This window comes from Anoplolepis gracilipes, chromosome 2 (assembly GCF_047496725.1).
Source record: "Anoplolepis gracilipes chromosome 2, ASM4749672v1, whole genome shotgun sequence".
In the NCBI taxonomy this organism is placed as follows: Eukaryota; Metazoa; Arthropoda; class Insecta; order Hymenoptera; family Formicidae; genus Anoplolepis; species Anoplolepis gracilipes.
This window is the reverse complement of record NC_132971.1, coordinates 3,114,345-3,136,896: the sequence shown is the minus strand read 5'-3', so window position 1 is coordinate 3,136,896 and position 22,552 is coordinate 3,114,345. Positions and strand designations below refer to the sequence as shown.

At 41.3% G+C, this 22,552-nt stretch overlaps 1 protein-coding gene and 1 long non-coding RNA gene across 8 annotated transcripts in view; one reads left to right on the top strand and one right to left on the bottom strand.

Annotated features, from left to right (window-relative positions):
• LOC140663148 (uncharacterized) overlaps positions 1-22,552 on the top strand; it is a 304,620-nt gene that overhangs the window by 201,375 nt on the left and 80,693 nt on the right. For both annotated transcript variants that reach the window (XR_012046232.1, XR_012046231.1), the window contains exon 3: positions 20,836-20,899. This is a non-coding gene — a long non-coding RNA (uncharacterized lncRNA). The remainder of the gene's footprint in view (positions 1-20,835; positions 20,900-22,552) is intronic.
• The window catches only part of LOC140663146 (CUGBP Elav-like family member 3), a 353,573-nt gene that overhangs the window by 299,627 nt on the left and 31,394 nt on the right, over positions 1-22,552 (bottom strand). The window lies entirely within an intron of this gene.

The following is a 22,552-nucleotide window of genomic DNA, read 5'->3' as shown; positions in this document are numbered from 1 at the left end:
CACGTCACCCATCCGTTATAATATACGGAAGTCGTCATTGCGGCGTCGACCGGCTTGTCGGGGACTATATGGAGGTGGAATTTGCATCTTGGGTGAAAATTGAAATGCGCCAGTACAATGGGCAGGGAAGAGTGTCCTGCGAAATGACTTTTATAATAGGAACGCAGGTAATATAGCCGTGGCAAAACAAGGAGCGTTTCCAACTGATGGTACATACTCTCTTCCCCCCCCCACACACACACACATACACACACACACACACACACACACACACACACACACACACACACACAAAATATATACGCAGATATACACACCGCCTTCAAGATGCGCGCGCGTTGTAGCTCTGTATAACGTGTAAAAGTACACCCATACATTCTTGAAAGAGTTCCGCTTCGAAGTGTGTGTACTTACGTTCACGATATCCCGGAGTGGTAATGGTTGTCCATGACAACGGAATTTTCTCCATTGGATCCTCGCAACACATACACCGTCGCCGCACACACAGAGCAACGAAATACGCACACGTGTTTGGCGCGAGGGAGAAAGGTGGTGTGCGAGGGTGTGCGGGTATCCGCGTCCATGTATTTCAGCCGCACGTCGACGGCACCCCCTCGGTATTGCGCAGAGGAAATTGAAATATGCAAATAACCGCAGCTAGGTGGCGCCGGCTCAACGAAGGCTGATGCCTCGTCCACGGAGTATCGGCGTTTATCGTCGACACACCGGACACCCTGCGTCGAAAACGGGCTTTTTGAATATCGATAACAGCAAGTTGCCCCCCGCTGCATGTATATCCTACATTCGCTGCATCCGTTGAACCGACAGCGGCGAGCGGTGGTGTTGCTGATCCAAGAAGGCGATCACCCGTCCAATTCGCCGGAGAACCTGCCATAGTATTCTACATCGTATCGTTGCTCCAACCGAGGAACGTATGTCGCGAATGCATATATTACGAGACCACACGCTCAGACTTCCGCGTCGATGAGCGCGAATGAATATTCATCCGTTCCTATTTCGTCTTTGCCGGTTCGCCTTCCCGGCGATTAGCAACCGCGCTATTATCAGACGTCGAGTTAATTCTATTCTCTCCTCATGCACTTTGCAAAAGTTAGCCTCGTAATGTCGGAACGGTTTGAGTCGGAAGTTCTCTCGCAAAGACGAGGGAGTAGAAAGAGAGAAAGAAGACTCTCGCTCTACCGCAACCACGAAGTCTCGGTCCATAAAGCCGACGAGTGCGCATAAGTGAAGTGGTCGTGCGAAACGGAACTAGAAACCCACTCTATGGTATTCTGCGTCATCGACCTTCACGACAATTGCTTGCAGTGCTGAAGAAACGTGTTGCAAAGAAACTGCATTTTGCGGTGAATAAACTTTGTAACTAATTGAAATTTTCCTATTTTATCGATCTCATATAATTATAAAAATAATTATATAAATAGAAATATTTTGTTAATTTGTGATTTACTTTTATTTCACTTTACTTTTTAGCTAAATCATGTATCTGGCTTTATTGTAACTATTTGTATGGTTTTTTTCTATCAGACCCCTATACGATGCAGTATCATGTGACCTGTGAAATCGTTCTCGTCGACAAACCTCTGTTCCGATCAAAGGCGGAACTCGATCAAAGATTGTCAGCCTTTGAGAAACGCTTTTGACCCACACTGGATAGAAATAGACCTGGTCAGTTGAGTCAATCAATAACCAAATCGACAATTCCACTGAATCATGTTAAAGGAATTATTAAAAGCGCTATAAATGATAACGTCATTTTGTAAATCATCTTTCTTCTCTAATCGATTGTATATATTCAGTAAAAATAGAGTATAATCGAATCGAATAACGTTAAATGTAATATAAAATATGGCCGCTCGACTTAATAGACGGTTATTAGTATCCTTCATGAATTGAAATCTCGATTCAATACTTGGCGGTACTTTAAATGGCAGTTCCATCTAATTGACCCTATTGCAATTATTATTAGATCACGCTAGCCTTCGTCTTCTCCAGCATTTCTATTCGCTTCCTTCGTCCTGTTTTCTCTATTATAAATACGTTTCATAGAGCGGGACATTAACGTAAAATGTTGTCATTGAAGGCAATTTTTATTCAAAACGCGATTCTCAGACGGCACTGCGACACTTACTTTAAATCTGGTTTTTGAAAGTCACGAGTAAAAGAAACGTAAAAAAAATATAGTCCACCTACAAAGTTATTAAGTCTCCGTAAGGGCTATCTTGCCGAAGCATTTTCATCGTAAGTAAGATTTCTCTCTCCTACTTTTACTTTTATCTTACCCCCCATTTTTGCTACTTTCCGCTCTTTCGTATCTCCTCCATTTTCCTTCTTCTTCACCTTTCCGCCCTTTTCTCTGCCCTCCATCCTTCTCCCCCCCCCCCTTCTCTCTCTCTCTTTCTCTCTCTCTCTCTTTCTCTCTCCGCTCTGCTTCTTCTTACAACGACCAAATTAAATACTGCGCCCGGAAAATCTCCGAGAAAGCTTCTCTCAGAGATATTCAGAAGCGTCTTGGATGTACGTCCAATTTCAACTGCTTTGCTGAGTATGTCGCTATAGATGAAGAAGAAAGAAACGATAGGATAAACAGGAAGAGAAACGAGAAGGAAAAGATGGGAAAAAAGTCTTCGATATCACACACATAATTTCCAAATAAAAAAGTATTTTTTTGACAAAACAAATTTTCGAACTGGTACAACTCTACGCGCCGAGTCGAGACTCTTCAATTAAGCTCTTTCAAATTGCGTTTATTAATTTTAATGACACCAGACCGTGTGACGCGACGTTCCACTATATAGAACGGTGAGCACATAGTCTTAAGCCAGGTATTTCGCCTATATATCTACAACCCTCTGCTACCTACCCTACTCTACGCGTTACCTATGTGCAGACATAAATATGTACTTAGCTGGGATTAAATTATTTGCAGGAAGATGAAACGGGTCCGACCCGCATAGCTTCATTTCCCCAGACATCTTGGGTTGCGCCTACCGCGTGTCGATGGAAATGTGCCTTACAGGCAACTCGTTGGTCTTTCTAGCGTTGACGTCAGATGTAAATGTCAGACTAATTCAGGACCGAAATAAAATATTTTGTTTTCTGCAGTTCTTAAAGTAGGTAATTTTACAAATAATATCGAAAACAGATGAGAAAAATAATCTTGATTTTTTTTTATGATATTTATGTTCGTGTTTGAAAAATTTAATATCAAAAAGCATAACAGAGTACACTCAGAAAATGTCACATTATGTGTATACACATATAATAAGTATACCGTATAAATATATATATATATATATATATATATATATATATATCATGTATAATAATACAATTCATTTATAACATATAATATAAAAATAAATAAAGTATAATAATAAATAAAGAATAACTTTAGACTGAAGGACTAAATGAATTGTTTTGATTATTGAGTCTCACTGGGCTTTTACAGCTGCATGAGTACAGTATATGTTTGCACAGTGTAAAATAGCATGTGGAAGGTCGAATAAACGGTCGCGGATATAATAGAGTGCTCGTGATATATTCGTCGCTGTAGAACTCTGGCTTAATATTTCATCGGCGGCCGCTAGAATGCAAGTGTGACTTATGCCAGTTTAATGACTAGCGTGGGCATTTAATTCGGGCATTTAATAATTCACGATGGCTAGAACGAGCCCGTGCGTCGCATATCCTAATGCCCGTGTGGTATGGTATACGTTCGAAAGCCCGAATGTTAACTTCCGGTGGGACCATGACAATGCGTTTGTATTACACCGGTTTCTACTCAGGTCGCGCCGGCCCTCTTTCTCCACTCTCCCAGCAAGGATTAATTCATTCTCGGTAGATATAGCTTGCACGGCGAACTACGGTAGGCTATCCTTCCCCCCACGAGATATCTCATTTCCAGAAGGATGCGTACGAATTTGGCACACGTTTCTCCGATTTGCATCTATATGAATAGGCGCGGATTACGGGATTGGAATAAATTTGGCCGGCTAAGTGAGCTCGGCAATTTATACGGACACACAAGCAACGGACGGGCGTATCTTTTATATAGACGCGTATATTTACGTATAATATATACGCGTAGAAGAAATCCGCACGCAACCGAGGTGTGCCATAAAACTTTATTACGCTGCAATTTGTCCAACCACGAAGACAGATAGAAAATAACTCAACGTGTCAAAAGTGTCTAAACGGCTAAAATCATAAGAATTTAATTGTAACGCGTGGTTTTAATTTTGGTCCCAGTTAAAATTTATCGACCAAAATAATATACTATTTGTTTTATTGTATCTACAATAGAATATCATACGCGTATGTCATACACTATTAATTATAATATACGTCAATATTCCTTTATAAATGAATATCTAATATACTTTTTGTTTTATTTAGATTATAATAATCCAGAGTCAAAACGTGACGAATGATCTAGCGACTCGCAAATTCATTTATCATTTTCGGTTATCTCGATTGTTTATGACCGTCGTCGTCTCAGACCTTGCGATATCGGTCTACAATGCCGCCGTCGGCTGAACGAGAACGTTATTACGATCCGTCATTTTGTCCGTTCGCTGCTCGTAACAAGCATCTTTTACGGCACCACGTAAAATGCGAAGAACGATGGCGCGGCGCCATAGACGTTGATTGTCGGGGGACTTTCCTCCCTCGCGGCTCTCTCGCCTCTCGTCCCTTTCTTCTCAACCATCCGGCCGCTTCTCTCTCTCTCTCTCTCTCGCTCTCTCTTCCCGCAGTCTACCATCCTGAGGAAAGGAATGGCGGTACATTCCCTAACGGAGGAAAACCGCCGTCACGCTGAACGGACGTCTGGGCACGGTGGCAGGAAGACGTTGTTAGGGCTATTGCTCTCTGTCCGAATGAAGGACCGCTCATATTTACAAGCGACGATAGCAAATGGTCGAAACGACGAAAAGATGGGGAAGGAGAAAGAGAGGGAAGGAGTGACGGCACGGACGAGTGAGAAGCATCAAGGGAACGTACCCGTCAAATCGGCCTGTGGGATCCGACAACGATTCGCTTCTTTCTATCCGCTTCCCAATCTGCGCCATTTTTATTCTCACCCGTCGCTGCGAGAGAGGTTGCATCCTCGGAATTCTCGTCGAACGTTTTTCGCTCGTCACGCGATTTGTAGCGGTGGTGATTTTCGACGCAGATAAGATAGAGATAGGTTCGGCTCACTTGGTGAAACAAATGGTCAAATACTTCTAACACGATTTATCGAGGCACATCTCGCTCACTATCGATACACAAATACATATGTAATGTCAAAAGCGTTAAATTCTTTGTGAAACATTTAGAATCAAAATTTCTTTTGAGCACAAATTCAATCAAATATTATTCTTGTTCACAACATTTCAATATTTCAACGTATATTTTAATAAATTAACTTTAAATTAAAGCTAGAATTGATCGCGTCATTTAAGAGAAATCTTGCAATTTAAATTTGTCGATCTATTTCCATGTGTTTAATTAATCTTTTTACAGTTTAAATTGTACATATAAATTGACTAGCCGGAATAAAAAATTTATTATTACCCGCAAGAGATGGAATCTTCGGTAGATTGAAAGAAAAATTTGAAGAAAATATCAACACGTTAAAGTTCACAGAAAAATGACTAAATTCATTAGTAGTCAATCCATAAAAAAATTTAACCAACGGACAGTTTGACAGTGGCTAAATAATACTTCCACTCACACCGCGCGGCGTTTTTTCTTTCCTCTTTGGCCCGATCTCCGCTTTCGTCCCTCTAACCCGTGCCCATGTTCGCATAGATATTTTTATGAATCCATCGATGTATGAACACATGCAATCGTTCGCGTTTATTGTTTTTGTCGGGTCGGCCCCGACGTCGACCGAATTTGCATATTTTGTACCGGGCCGATTGTCCAGGTCTATTGTGTCCAACCGACTGCCGAATTGCTCCACATCGAGCATAAGCTCGGACTTTTGCATGACAATAAAAGCTACAATAGTATCGAGCATGTTCGACTCGTATCGTTGGCGAAAACTTGTATAGAGAGACCGTGACGACAGAATGGCGAATACTTGGAATCAAAAGCGGCAAATAAAAATTTTGCGAGACACATTTTAATGAACTAATATATCTACTGTACCTTGCAAAGTTATTTAATTATGCAGCCGATATCGGTGTAGCTTTCAAGCAACGTCATTTATTTATAAATAGATATTTTAACTACTCTCTCCAAAAATATAGAGATGATTATTAAAATAAAAACTTTATATAATCCTTTTATAATCGTTAATCTAGAAATTAACAAAATTTCTATTCCAGACACAAAAAAAAAATTTTTGCGTCAATATTATCACGAAAATGTAACATTTTGAATATTTGTTCATATGTCGCTGTCACATATGTACGCAAATCAATCAGGAAATGATTACGAATGTTTCAATTAAAATAAGTCATCCTGCCACTTTTATCAGCTTTACGAGCGCTGTCCGGGTTCACGTGAATTATCTGTCGCGCTTCGCTTTCACCGTTACGATGATGTATAGGCGACCGCATAAAAAATGTGAACGAGAACCACGTCGGGGAGGCGATATCGTGAAAAACGAGACTTTCGGGATTGCAGCGTGTACGGACGGACAAATAGTTCGATGGATCAAGTTTTAATGACCGGAACAGCCGAGCGCCGACGCCGCTATCGAGCCATTGACAAACCACTGTGGGGTTCTGCTGCTAAAATGAATCGAGCCGTTATTTGCGAACGCATAACATTAAACCCGCCAGTGAAGCCAGCAACGCCGTTATCACGATAACAATAAGTTTACCGATACGATTGTGTCTTTTGAAACGGATATTGGCGGTGATATTGATTACGATTTGAAAAAACATACACGATTGACGGAGATTTGGCAATGCACGCTACTAATAGCTTGGACCATTTAAAAGACTATATCTGCCTATTACAAATCTTGCACAGACCATTCGCTTCGTAAAATGAAAGATTTTTTTTGCGATTTTCAACAAATCTAAAGCATTTTTTTTATAGTTATGAAAAAACATTTTTTTATTTCGTCTGTATATATTGAGAGTTTGCATAAAAAAGCAGTCTCATTGACAGAAAATATCTCTGCTTCTGTGAATCTTATAGAGTTGCAAAGTTGCAGTTGCAGAGTTCCAGAGTTGAGCTAGAAAATACACGCAAATGTCTGTTATACTTTGAGCTTCAGAGAGAATCGTTTAACGATCATTTAAGGGTAATCTCAACCCGCCCGCGAGCAACTCGAGAGTTCAAGAGAAAGTCAACCCTTTAGGAAAGCGCAGAACATTATAAGCGTGCCTTATCGTTACTCGTTGAACGAAACGTTCTAGCGCTCTGGGTATATGGTATACAAGTTTGGCGATAATTAACTGTTGCCGTATATATGTGTCCATCGACGAAAAACTAATACGCGAGCGAATCGATAACGTGTGATAAAAATACACCGAGCCTTCGGCGGTGTCATTTCGGACGATAAATCTCGCAATTCCAGCGCAAGGACCAGATAGAGACACGTGTCCGTTAATGGTTGGCACAGTCACCGGGTGGCGATCATTGCCAAGCCAACCTACGCCTCTATCCCCCGTGGCTACGTGCACGGCTTTCCCAAAGCTCGACTTCCATTCCGGCATCTGTCCGCAAGGTACCTCCACGTACATGTGTGTATATGTATGTATATGTTGGCGCGGCAGCATCGAATATACGTGCAACTGTTGTGTGTTCTTCCCGAGCCTCTTTTTCGCGAGCGTATGTATGTATGTGTATGTGTGTGTGTGTGTGTGTGTGTTGTGAGGGTATAAACCGCCTGGATTCTCTTTTTGCGGCGGCGTGAGAGCTCAACAAGGTAAGCGGACACGTTTCCTGGAATCGCCTGGGCTTCAGCTTACCATGGAATCAGATTCGACTTAAAGTGCAATTTCGATAATTCACGGCTGAAATACCACCGCGGAATCTCAAGTCATGCGGCCGACTTTGCACATCGATAATGCGACTCTCTGATAAGTAAGATATTTTCCCCTGTAAGGAGAGATCAGTTATTGTATATGATTAAAGTAACGATGTGAAAGGGATTCATATTGTGGTGAATATAAAAATAAGGCCACTTTAGGGAAATGTGTATGCGTTGCGAAAATTCGATAAGGTCAAATGTATCATACTGTAGTTTATACAAGTTGGTCGCCAGTAAAATGATCCTAGTAATCTTAAAAGATAGTAAAGTTTTTAGGACTACTACATAGGACTAGTCTTTCTCTCTCTCTTCCTCTCGTTCCCTTTTGATTACTCCGTATCAAACATAAAATATATGATCGAGCGAGAAAAACTACATGATGCAAGCAAGATCGCGAATTACGAATGCTGTCCAAAAAAGTTATCTGTGGCATTCTTGAAAGATAGAGGTACTTAAATCCGCCTCATCGCGCAAACGAGGTATATATCCCTCTCATCGCTCTCAGCAAACTTTTCCCCCGGAAGGGCAAAAAAGGTATAAGCGCCTCGGACGAGGCGATATATCCCTTGGGTTTGATTTCTTCGGATCGCAATCCCGCTCGCGGCAGATTCATTGGCTCCGTTTCAATTCCGGCCAACGGATCAAACGTCGACGTGCGGTCGTCGGTCGATTTGGCTCGCCAAGCAGGCAGAAGCAAGGCGAACCGAAGCAGAGTGGTGAGTGCTTTGTGCCGTCGAAGGCGACGACGACGCCCCGACGTCGACGCCGCCCAGCGTCGCCCCGTATCGCGTCGTCGCTTGCAGGAGCAATCGTCACCGTCGTGCAACGTCTAGCTGGCGACGGCGACAAAGGAGCGAGGGTCCAGGCCGCGCCGTTGTCAACGACGCGACTTGGCAAGTCGTCAAGAAGCTTGTAACCCTAACTGTGCCATTGTGCGACGAGGCGCTCGCTGGAAACTCCTTTCTGGCCCGGTCTGCTGTTTCGAGCCTTCTTTGTTTCCTCCGAAGAGTAAACGCAGTAGGCGTGCTACCCTGGCACGGTAGCGATTGTCAACCATCGCTCTCGCCCACGCAAATAGACTTCCCTATACCACGATGCGCACTCGTTACAACGATGCCGTTGACAATGACAGCGATGACCGACGTCGAGATATCCTCGCGTGGAAGAAGTAGAGATAACCGAAGAAAGGAACCGGAGTAGCGCAATATTGTTGCTCGTCGACTTAATGCGCTTAATTACTTTTAAGGCTTCTACGATGTCAATTATGTCACGTCCGACCCGTCAGTGTCGTCGTAAACATGTTTATACCATTCTCGCAATTTGTTCTCGGATTGTAGTAAACATTTTTCATCAAACGATCATACACGCAACACGCGAATCTCTACCGCGCAATCGCTGCGTGGTAACAAAATTTGTAGTCCTGGAATATCCGTGACGACAAGTTAATCGTCGTTGCGAGACAAGGTTTCCCCTCGACCGGCGTTTGTCGAAAAATGAAAGAGCGGTGACCTGCGCGCTCTACCTGGGCTGAAACGTAGAAGCGTAGAACGAGATACGATGAGGCGATTTCATTGTGCCAACTAGTCTATGCACACCGGGGACGCACGCGAAGTGTACACATTTAGAACAACAAGTCTTTTTGAGCAGATGGTGCGCATCGGCACTCCCATAAACAAGCCGACGCCGCGGTCTATAGTCACTAGAGTTTCGTTCCTTCGTGTTTTCTTGCTTTGCTCCTCTCTCTCTCTCTCTCTCTCTCTCTCTTTCTCTCTCTCTCACTGTTTGGTTTGTCCTTTCTTTTCTCTCGTTTCTCTTTCTCCTTCACCGTCTTTCCGCTCGCGACGTCGTTTCTCTTTCCTCTTCTTCCGCCCGTTGTTCTACCACGTCCAAGAAAAGCCAATAAACCATCGAATTCCTCCGGTATATTGCGGGACTCCGGGTTGCCGCTTGGAACCAGCAACAAGTCCCGCGCTCTTATATTCCGCGAGTCGTCCCTCCGCCTGAGCAAACGTCCGTACTTTCGCAAATTACCGGCTCGTGGTTACGTGCACGCTCACCCGCTGCGAAAGTGGAACGCAAGAAAAATCGAACAGAAAAAGAAAAGTGAAGCGATATATATTGTATATATATGTACATGTATATATATTGCTCAAGCATTACGTTCGACGTTGTGCGAAAAGTTTGCGGAGCGAGAAGTTGATGATATTATTTCGTTTATAGGTATACAATCAGCAAAATATTCCCGCTAATACCAAAGTTTCTCGAGATATTAAAGTACAACGTTTGTGTGATCCTATATAATGATATTTTACCTGCTTTATTTCATCGATTTCTCTTTTACACTCTGATACTTAAATAATACTTAATTGAAAAGTGAATACAATTAATTTGATAACCATAAAAAATATTGCTCAGAAAATTCAAAGTTAAAATATAAATTACTTGTAATGTATTTCTGTTTGTAGATAAAATAATCTGTGATCGTAAAAATTACTTGATATACATAACATAAAATATAAAATCATATTTTCTAAGACTGTCTCTATACAGTTTGAAATAAATCGGAAGCAGTTATCAATGATAATGGATGTCTTGACGTAAATCGAAAACAACAACACCCTCCGACAATACTAAGATAGAAGGGTGTTCATAGAAGGGGTGTTCGCGCGAGCCCGGTTATAAAACTTATATAATATCTGGCTGTCCAATCTCCTTCTTTCTCTCCTCCGTCTTCTGCCCGTTATAAGTGGCGGGGCATTACGTGAGTGGAGGACCGTTTAACAGTGCCAGCGAACCGTGTTCTATCGCGTGGAGGTCTATTGAATTTTTGCCCATCAGGACCCTCCCGAAGCCCGGCTACGCTCGTAAAGTAAATACGTCTAATGACTGTATCTCGTTAGTGCATCGCGCGTGCTCTATCTTTTGGTCGACGACGGCGTTAGACTTCCCGCCTTGTTGATAGAACTTAGGGTGACGGGCTTTCTTCCTTCTTTCACGATGGCAATTCATTTCCATAATAATAGATGCTCTCTGACGTGGCTGTAGGAGTAACGATAACTTTTTTCGATACCGTGAATAATCTTCGGGATTGATCCGCGCAACAAAAGGACGCCGAATATATGTGCGTCTCATACTTTTGTAAATCATATCGTGACATAGTAGGAAAATAAGAGAATGGTTTCAAAAAACGAAGAGTTCGTTCGCGTAATTATCTAGCGTTAAATGTAAACAATAACTGAATATCAGCTGGTAGCTTGAATATCCAGTTTTTTATACTGTGTTGCATAGTAATCAAAACGTGGAAATATATCAAATGTATGTACATTATTGTATGTCACATAAGCTGTTCATACAGCGGAATTGATAGATTATATCGAAATGGATGCAATACACAACAGATCCTATTACAGAGATACGTACGTAATTAGTTCAGATACGAGAGTTGGCAGAGAGAATTGTTCCCTGTGATTTCAAACATTTCAATAATCAACATAGTCAAATACAGTATTTTCTAACGATAATACACAGGGAAAAAAAATCTAAAAAAATTATTTTACTTAATGTGTAATTATTGTTATAACAATTATCATCTTATATTCTAAAAAACAATAGTTTTTATTTGTAGAATAGACTAATTAGAACAACGTATATTTAAATACAGTGAAGAATTTAATGTATATTATATTTATAGATCCTAGCTTGTACTAATAAGAACCGTTTAATTAATAATCGTGGAAATTTAAATAGCAAGTCGCTTAATAAATATTTCACAAGTCGTGACAACCTTCAAAAAGAGAAAAGTGCAGCATCAACCCACAGAGATGTACGGTTAAAATCCTTCGGCACGAACCAACATCTCGCGCTTCGTTCGTTCGTGATGGTTCTTAATTTTCCCGTTGGAGTCTTTTAACTATCGCAACACGAAGACAAGAGAGAGAGAGAGAGAGAGAGAGAGAGAGAGAGAGAGAGAGAGAGAGAGAAGTAGACGAAGGAGTAAAAGAGTAACAGAAGATGAGATAGTCGCCAAGATCCGTGAGCAAACTCACGATCGAGTAAAAGGACGGAAAACTGGCGGCGAGTCGTTATGATAACACAGGTGCGCGACACCATTCGTGCCCTCGTTTTAATTAGGTGTGCATGTGCATAAATTAACGGAGAAAACGGTAGAGAGCCTGCAGAGATTCGCGACACGTCTCGACCGCGTAGATTCCGCGTTTCCTCTGCGATCCTCTTTGCTTACGTTGTCTCCGTGTGCGATTCAGACACGAAAACATTATGCCGCATATTTAGCAAAAGAGATTGGATATTTTGCGTCTCCGACCAATTTAAACGCTTTTCAAACGTCGCCGTGGCACCCTTTAAAATTTAAAGGCGCCATTTAATTCCGTATACGAAAGTTGTCGCGCCGCGGGCTAAGTATATCTTGTTAATCGCGCTTCGATGAATCGTTCACGTGCATGCTAACCTTTAAGGTGTCTGACACGGTCTGCATTAGTCATAAATGTTTCCTGCAGTTCCTGCGGCTCACCGCATCTGATGTGCGCGACAAGTGTAAAAAATACTGCCGAGTTCTTTCTGTTTGTTGTTGTTATTATTATTATTTTTTAGATTGTCATTTCTGTTTATTTTAAAATTAAGAACGTGAGATTAATGCTCCAAAAATAATAAAAGAAAATTAGTAATTTATGATTGGAGTGCAGCCAAATGTATCGATAATTCCTAAGCGAATTAAGATCGTTAAGATAAATTTATGTTGAATTTTTATCTCATATTTGTCGTGAACAAATCGTAAATTAATTATTAATTATTCAATTGGTGTATAAATAAATTTTAGAAAAATTTAAACGTCTAACATTCTGATTTTAGATGATTTATTTTATAATTCGTAATAGAATTGTGTTGTAATTTTGTGTCATTTACATATAATACAGAAAATGTTTAAAGACTTGAAATACATATATATAGGTATGTAAAATATATACACACATATCAAAATATGTATTTAATATTAGGATATGTAATACATAATATTACAAACAGAATTCTGCAGCGAATTATAAAGCGTTTAAAATAGACTCAACATAAATTGTACATTATTTGCACACACACATATATATATATACATATATATACACACACTCGTGCAAACACATACTAGATTATTCTTTGATTTGATACTCTTCGAGAAACAAGATCTGATAGTTAATACAAGTACTTCTTGCGGCTTCTCGAATGGAAATTAATCATGGCTTATAGTGCTATACGTGACAATCTGCTATCTGACTTCCGGTCGAGTAGACATTTAACCACGGCCTGTCTATTACGAGACTAATGTAACGTCGCCAAATGCGGTATAACGATATAACGCAGTGCCTTCCCATTGGTCGAAACGTGGAAAATCGATAAGTAAATGAAACTGAGAATCCACAATTAGAAACCAGTTATCTATCTCGCGAAACAGCAACTGCGTCGGACTCTAGACTTTAAAAGTTCTTTAACTATATCGTCGTAACGTATATACTACAGGAAATGGCGGTAACGATTATGACTCTCATTGGCTCCATGCTGACATAATAGTAGAATTGCATGCTATCTCTTGTATTCCGGTGAAAATAACTTGGTATATCAAGAAAGACAACAATAGCCGAGGCGAATTTGACTTTAGCTAAGAATTATTACCATTGTGTTACCGTAATTTAAAAAGAAAAAAAAAAAAAAAAAAAAGAGAGAGAGAAAGATATATTAGCTTGTTCCGTGCTGCTTTTTGCGTTTTTGCTTCCGAGGGATTAGATGCGTTTTGCCTATGTATACGCTAGATATGCAAAAGTGAAGAAAGTGAACGCGGGAGCAAAAAGAGAAATAAATCCTCGATTCGGTAATTCCAAGGGTTTCGCGGCATAAATCTAAGTTCTGCGGCTGAGGGTCGACCGACATAGTCCGCAAGATTCAGGGACTTTTGCCAGAGCAAGAGCAAGTTTAATCCCCCGGTAGTTCTCCTCTGGTTGAGTTACACAGAGCACCTCCACGGAAGCCTACGACTCCACCATGGAACCTGATAACAGTCGAAATCGATCTCGGATACTTTAAACGTCGCATTAAAATATAGTAAGTTGTAACAGCTTAATCAACTTTACATCTAATACGAAATATCGCAAGAGATACATTTTTTTCCAAAAGATATCGAAAACCTTGTCTGTTGATATTATTAAAAATATAATGCATCGATGGAAATATAAAAAATCGCGATTAATACTTCATGACATTGCAGAAACTTTCACTATTTGTTGCGGTTTTCCGCTGCCGCTCCGGATGCATAGAAAATTACAATAGACAAGCGTTTCTTTGTGATCTGAAGAACTTGGGTTCTTGCTGGTCCTACAGGCGGTATAATGCTCTTAACGGTACAGGAAGATACGTTATTAATATCCATAAGAGGCGAAATAGCACGGTGGCTGATGACGAAGAAGCGAGAGGCAGAAGCAAGCGGCAGCCAAGCGGGAGCCAAGAGTTACGTGTAGGTAAGTGTTAATCTTGGTGGGTTAACGCAAGTGGCGCCCGCTGCCAAGTCTGCGGATTATCGCACATCTTGTAATTGCCAACCAATCCCACGGGTGGAACCGGTTGGGAGTGGCTAGAACTGTTTGGCATCAAGCCTGATTGTGCTACCACGCTCTCTCTCCTATGTAGCGTTTGCCATTCGACGCGGGCTGCCGACGTTATTTCCTCGGTGTGTGGGAAACCCATCCTCTGTATCATTCCATCCTCAGATCGTCTAAATCCTATTCGACGTCTCGACCTAGCCTTCCTTCGTTTGTCAACAACGATAGACTACCGGTCTACCGGTCTCCGCGGAAATCACAAATGTCCAATACCGCGCCGTTACATCCGATCGATATATTATCACTCGTTCATTTTCCGCAGTTCTGACTTCCTTCCATTTGGCAGCAGTTTAATATCGGTTACTTTAGTTTCACAGAAAAATCACCAAAATCACATGCTTTATATATTGTAATATCTCGCTTGTTACATTTGGATAGATCAGCATGCCGAATAATTCAAGATTTCAAAAATGGTTTTAAAAAATAATTTTAGATTAACAACGATAAATAAAATCTCTCCGTACACGTCACAAGTATTGTGTACGCGAGGAAATTAATTTGAGCAAGGTGCATTCAACGAGTTTGCACAACGAGAGAAATACTATGGACCATATGGTCAAATATACTGGCGCGCGAAGCAGAAAACATCTAAATTAAACAACAAATATACGGAGACACGAGGATTTACATGGGTCGTAAAGCATGCGCTCCCCATTTTATAGGTCCAAACGTGTCTCTCTAATGCGTCGACTTTTCCACTGCCATGACCGTATAGAATTAAGACCACGCAAGCATCGTGACATCGACATGAAATCACAAATACACGTGAACCGCGCACATAAAAACCATCTTGAGATGTTAAAATAACTGCAAAGTGACTAGTGAGCGCTTGACCAGTTCCCTTTTTCGCGTCCTCTCTTCGCTTTTCGTCCAAGTTATAATTACTCTCCGAAATTGGCGACGTCGGCTGTGCGCCGGCGAAACTTCCTTGAGCTGTCGTCGCGACCTCCGTCCTACTTGGTGAAATAACGCGTCCGCGGAAATTGCTTGAACGCAGACCCGGAGAAACGGGGCCGGGATCGTTTCAATTAGCGTGCGAATGCGAAGCGGCGGTAATTCCGGCTGCGCGTCTCGCCGGGCGGAAGATAATCATCTGGAACTCATCGTAAATTCGTTATCCGTTAGTAAGCCGGGTAGTGTTATCGCGCGAAAGTGAATATATGGATCATCGTTCGATTATCCGGAATATGGCGGATTTGAAGGGAACGTCGAATCGAATGCAAAGTCCAACGAAGAACATTGACGGTGGTGTAGTAGTCGTCGGCGGGTACCCGGCTGGAATATAACGCGTTTGCTGTACCAAAAAGTGCCAGCAGTGTGGGTGATGTCGCGTGTATTTTATAGTTTCGCCCGGCCGAGGGCGGCGAGGTGTTGACGGACGGGACGTGGTACAACGACCCAACGTAGCCTGCCTCTCATCTCGCTCCGTCCGTCTCTTCCCGCCCGCCCTCCCTCACTCACCCTTCATCTCTCTTTCACTCGTTCTCTCTTTCCTCATCCCCTTATTCATTCGCTCGATCTGTCCTGCTCTCTCACCTCGTCTTTCTCTCTCTACCTCTCTCTCGTATTCCCACGTCCCTGGCTCTATCTGTCTTGTGTACACCCCCTACGTTCGCCTACCAACTGCCAGAACCACCCCTCGAACGAAACCCAAACAGTGTTGCCAAACGTCTGTGCGACGCATAGCCTGGCCATTTGCATTTCGTTTGTGTCGCAACACAGAATATTTCGCGAACGCGTTTTATCGGGGGATTTTCGGTCCTCTTGTCGGGTAGCAGAGGCAGACGTCAACCCTGTTTGCGTAGCAAACCTGCGACATCGATCTTCGTTGCATCCGTGTCGAGAGCCTTCGATACGGCGTTAATATTCCATGACAATATACACTTATTCCTAACAAGAGTGTTTGAAGTATTGCTGTAAACTTTCTGCGTTAAAGAATTCAAATATTACACAGAATATTCCGTTATTATTATGTTTATTATACGTTATTATATTTAATATATACGGCGTATGTTTAATATATAATTTATCCTATATAAAAATCAAATTTTTTGTAAAACATTAAAACTAGAAACGCGGAAACAAATAATTGATAATTTTTTTTCACAATTTGAATATTAATACTTTATATTACTTGCTTTGTAATTACATATGTCACAGTTGTATATATATATATATATATATATGTATAGAGACTGAAATGTGTATTATATTATATTAAAGATCGCTCTCTCTACATACGACTGAATACTCAGAATATATATCATTCAGAATTACAAGTTTGGAATTCCAACAGACTACATTTTATGTCCAGTCAATCTAAAGTTTGTATAGCCTATTTCGTATATCGTGTATTAATTCCTTTTGCTATAACTCCCTGTGTACATTTCAGGTCGCCCACTGCATGTATGTATTTCAGCAATATTACAACCGCAAAATCAATGTTGTTATGTTTCCTAGCATGTATTCCAGTGAAACCTCAGGGGTTAAACATGGCAATAAAATTTCTATGATACGCTAAAAGTAAATATCGAAACTAAAATGTAACCATGTACAATACATATACCGACGATATAACTGCTTCCATTATGTGTAAAAAATTCGATTTGAGACAGACTAAAGACAACGAGGTCTACACCAATCACATAGACAAGCAGTACGTCTTGTCGAGCGCGCATTAAAATTTCAAAATGCGAGTTGAGTCCATGCGGGTCGAATTTCGGAAAGAACGCCACAGCTTCTAGAATTTCAAAATACCGATAAAATATAGAACGGAAACTATCCGCGCGGTAGCGGTCGGAAAGAAAGGCGATGCATCTTGTCGGATAGTCGTTTCGGCGAGGGATCGCCGAGAAGTGCAGATGCGGCATATATGTATATACACACGTATATAAAGCGCGGAATCGCGTCTACAAAGTTGCGGACGAAGAGTTTCGCAGCGGCAGAATCGCACGACCGTGGCAGACACCTCTGATGTATAATTCGCCGGAACTTTGCGAACAAACAAATCCGCGAGCCCGGGCGTGCACGGGACGGCCAAGCAGTCGATACACACAGAATCGAAGCGAGTGACAGAGCGGTGCCGCGGTCTAAAGCAAATTTGGTAAACAATTAAGACAAACGGTAGTTTGGACGTATCGAAACAAACAGGCTGTACTTCATGCCCTGGCGCGCTCGGCGTGCCACAAATACGTCCTACTGGCTCGCTTTTTTCCCGCTTCTCTATTTTTTATCAGGGAAAAAATGTCCAACCCAACGCCGAGAATTGTGGCCGGTTGCAAAAATATCCTTGATAAATGTATTGACGTGAAAGCAAACTCTTGAGCGTTGACACTCCGGAGTTTCGCGAATCCGGTCGAGCAGCGGTCAGCACTTGCGTCCAATATCGAGAGCGATACTTTGCGCAAATTCACGACAGCTACAAACAACACAAGGTATAGCTGTTATCGTTCGTCCGACGTGTAACGTTACAATAAAATGGGAGGGAAACGCGCGTGCCTTATCCGCGCTGGCGATCGTCAGTTTTCCTCAAGATAAATGGAACTCGCTGTTTAATAAGGAGACTCCCGGAGAAAGTTCTCCGGTAATTAGTGATTATTGCTGTGCTACGTAATTTCTCCGAGTCGCGAATTGGAATGGGAGGAGGAGAGATTTTTCGAAGCTATTACGCAAGTAGATTACGGGCGTCTCTCCCTCTTCATAAGGAGGATTGGACCGGAGGACGGAAACGGACCTCGAAGCCTGCAACGAGGCCGGAGTTGTGGCGCAGTCTCATATTTTAAGTCTGGTAGAACAATATTAAAAGTACGGCAGCTGCGCTCGCGGCAGCGAGAGAGGGCTAGGACCGAGACGATATTCCACACCCCCTCCGTTGGGACAGCTCCATCCTCGCGCCAGTCTGCTATAGGAGCTACTCTCCCGGTTCTTTCCTCTTCTTACTTCCCTTTCCCACAGTCTGCATTTCACTCCGTAGCCGTAGCTAGTTTCCTCCGTGCGAGGGTGTAGCTATGAAATAATGTGCACGTCGCGAAAAATCCGTAAATCAACAACCTTCCCTTTCGTTTCTTAATGTGGCCTTAATGTATGAAGCATTGCAGCGCATGTATAATTCATGCTTAAAGCGGATATAAAAGTTGAGACCGATTCATAGGAATTAAAGTTATAATTAAGATGGATTGTATTAAAACAAGAATAATACATACTTGTTTAAGTTAATTGCTTACTATTATTATTTTATATTATTCAATATTACAGTATCTATTTCTATAATAAACACTCACGTTTTTAATTTAGAATTACTTACAAATTAAAAATAGCGAGGCATCAATAAATTTCAGTTATAAATAATTAAAAAACGATGTTATATGCATTGGTGATATTTCATCTTCAATATACGCGTCAAAACAGTATTAACTGTGAAACAAGATAATCCAATATATAATCAAATATATATTTTTTTTTTTCTGCCGCGGTGGAAAAAAAAGCTCGATTTTAACTGACGAGAGCATCTCTCTGTCGATGCAGAGACAGAGAAAAAAAGAGAGAAGGCACAAGTAGAGTGCCTCTCGATCGGTGAAACTACTCGAGCTTCCTACAGAGTGGAAACTTTCGATTCTGTGGCGAAGATGCGAAGAATCTCTCTATCTCTCTGTCTCTGTCTTTTTCCTCTCACTCCCCATTCTCGCGAAACTGCCGTCATCCTCATGCCCCATCTTCCCTCCCGTTCTGTTTTGCGACGTGGTAGAAAGTATTTATCGTGGCTTCCCCCGACCCCCGGCTCGTCTTCTCGTCCTTTTTTCGTCAAGCACGATCCGCGCGCAAGTGAGGAGCTACTGGGAGGGGGAGGGGAGGGGGGACCTTATCGGCCGCTTCTCCTAGACTGTGGAAAACCCCAACCCGGCTACGGGAGAGGAGATTTGATAAAGACCAAACGGAACGAACCGAGGAAAACAACTGGAGTGCATTTGTCTGGATCGCGGGGGAGCGGACTACTCTTCCTAAGGAGTTCTTTCTATCTCGCTATCTCTGGCCTCTACTTTTGTCTCGCGGAGTAACAGACCTCTGGCGACCGCTTTCATCTTACGTCACAAACGTCGAATATGTTCGGTCTATATGCCACATGTACAATATTGTGAACTTTCTAATCCGTGGCTAGCTTGACTCGATCAATTATGTCTTGATTTGAAAAAATATACCGCAAAAATGAATAATTTTTCAACAAAGAAATTTATCTAATTCAAGCTTAAGAAATTTATAGGTACTATATATATTTATATATTTATATGTTTTCTATTTTTATGTTTCAATCCTTTCCTCAGTACATTTATAATAAGCACGATTAAAAAAACAGTGTATTTTTACATTAGTAATATTTTTTTTAAATTTAAATTTAAAAATATTAAAAATATATGCATGTAAAAGATTTAAAGAGCAATTTATTTTAGCAACTTAAGATAGTTTTCTTTTTGCGCCAGTTGAGTCACTTTAGCGTATTGATTCTGTTAAGTAGAAAGCATTCAAAGAAGGCGAGAATAAAACGGGGGTGCAAAGTGCACGCCGTGGAAGCCGGTAAACGATGCGGTTTCTTTCAACCCTTTTCCTCCCTCTGACTGGCGAAAAGCGCTGAATGAATAACGTCATGGCTCAAGGCGTGCGTAAGTCGATAAAAACTACATCAATTAGACGTAGCCGTACGTTCACGAGTTTAAGGAGCCGAAAGGCAAGAGAGAATGAAACTAGGTGCGTGTTCCGGCCGAAACTTTCGACATTTAAACAGCGTCGTTCTCTAAGCTGGTTTGTTACATTGCGCCGTGTTCGCTATTCAAAGTGAGCCACTAGAATCTCGCGACACGACGCCACACTTTTGAACTATATTCGAAATTGTATGGTTAAAGAGACAGCTAAATCCCAGAAACAAAGGGCGATGAAATATCTTCTAGCCCTTAAATGCATTGTTTTACTGTCGCGCGGTAGATTAATTGCGTATTGTGTCTAGCATGTAAAACGTTTCGCTTGCGCGCATACGGAAATACAAAATTTATGGTTCACATAGCGCATACGTTACGTTTCAATTTGCCTATCTAATTACCGTTTAAAATCACAATTGTTATTCATTAATTTCTGTGATATGGGCAACTAACATTGGATTCTGTTAAATTGCCGTTATTATCTCTATTACAGATTACATCTCCCGCAAAATACAGGACGGCTGATAGAGTGACCCATCAACGTTGCGGTCATACAGGTACAATGTTCTCCGGTTGCCATGTTATTTACTGAAACTAAAAAAGCGTCGTGTTATACTTTGTCCATGTTATCGTGTAATGTGTAATATTTCACAATTTTTATTCAGTCGGTCATGATTATCTCTTGTAATTATCGCGATTTTTCGCTCGTTCTAGTAAAAAGATATCCATAATACATCACGATAACTGTATATTTATTTGAACGAATAGTCGGTGCAAAATAATACATGCATAGTAACAAATTATATCTTTATGTTAAAATTTTCTTGTGTTACATTTATGTCAATTTCATAATTTCACTTTACTTTGTGTACGTCTCTTAGAAATGGAATATTATTTTGAGTGCTTTTAACACATCATTAACAATCATTTCAAACAATCAATGTTTCAAAATCAATTTAACATTCTAAAAAAAGTTAAAATAAATCTTCGAGTAATTATGAACTTTAAAATGTTTTATCAATATTTCTTACAAGTTACTCATTGTAACTACTCTTTCATGTAGTTTTTAATTAATTTGTATATTATTTTTACATCACACTTAAAGTCACAATAACAAAAATAAAGTTTTGTTAATTATTTAGCATTTCTAATTTGTCAATAAGTAACACAATAAATGAGTTATTTTAATTTAAAATTTAAAGTAGACTTTTTGGGACATGCACAAAATGTTAAAATTAACATTTTATTTTTTACTGTGTGCGAGTGTGTGCGTGAATGTGTATGCAACAAAAGTATGAAACATAAATATAACAGATTTATATAATAGTTGTCAATATATAGTTGTAGCATATTATCGGCCATGTACGTCGATGAGTTTTGGAAGAATTCCGCAAAAAATCTACAACAATGCGCGTCAAAGGGAGTAAAATGAGAGAGAGAGAGAGACAGAGTAGTAAGCGATCGCAAGATCATAAGGCGGCATAATTTGTGTTCGTGAGTAAATAAATCGCGATGAAAAATACACCGCGAACGCATCGGCGTCGCGCGGCATGATTAATTAGTAACGGAACCAGACGATTAAAATGCAGATAGCGTAAACGCGTGCGCATGCGTGTGTACGTGCGTGCGTGCGTCGACGTCGCGCGGTGAAGGGACGGAAGAGGGGGGAAGAGTGCATTACTCAGGAATCGTGCGGAGCCATCCGCTCTCGCACCGTTTTATTCCGCCGTTGTCGGTGCCGGTAAATCAAGTCACGTGTCATTTACCCGAATACGTAATGTATCGCATAAATATACGGAACCGCGCGCGCATCCACAGGCGGACACGCGGTGGGCGCGAAATTTTTTCCGCCTCCCTCGAACGAATCCCCGTCCCCGCAATGCAAATCCTCCTGTTCTCCCTCCGGTCCTCCCCCTCTTTTCTCCTCTCCATGCTTCCCTCCCCTAGTACGGTCCAACCCGAAAACCGCAATCCCTCATCTTTCCCTACATTTACTCGATCTGCAACGGCTGAAACGTAAACTTGTTCGTTCGCACCCGGACAGTATACGGACGGGATGTCCGTGCATTTTTTTATTTTTTTTTTCCTTTTACTCCCCTCACCGTTTATACCTGCCACGACATCGAGCGAGATAAAATTTTCTGGTATTTCCACGGAAGAGTCCGGCTAAAACTATATACATACTCGTTTGCGGAAGCTGGCTAAACTGC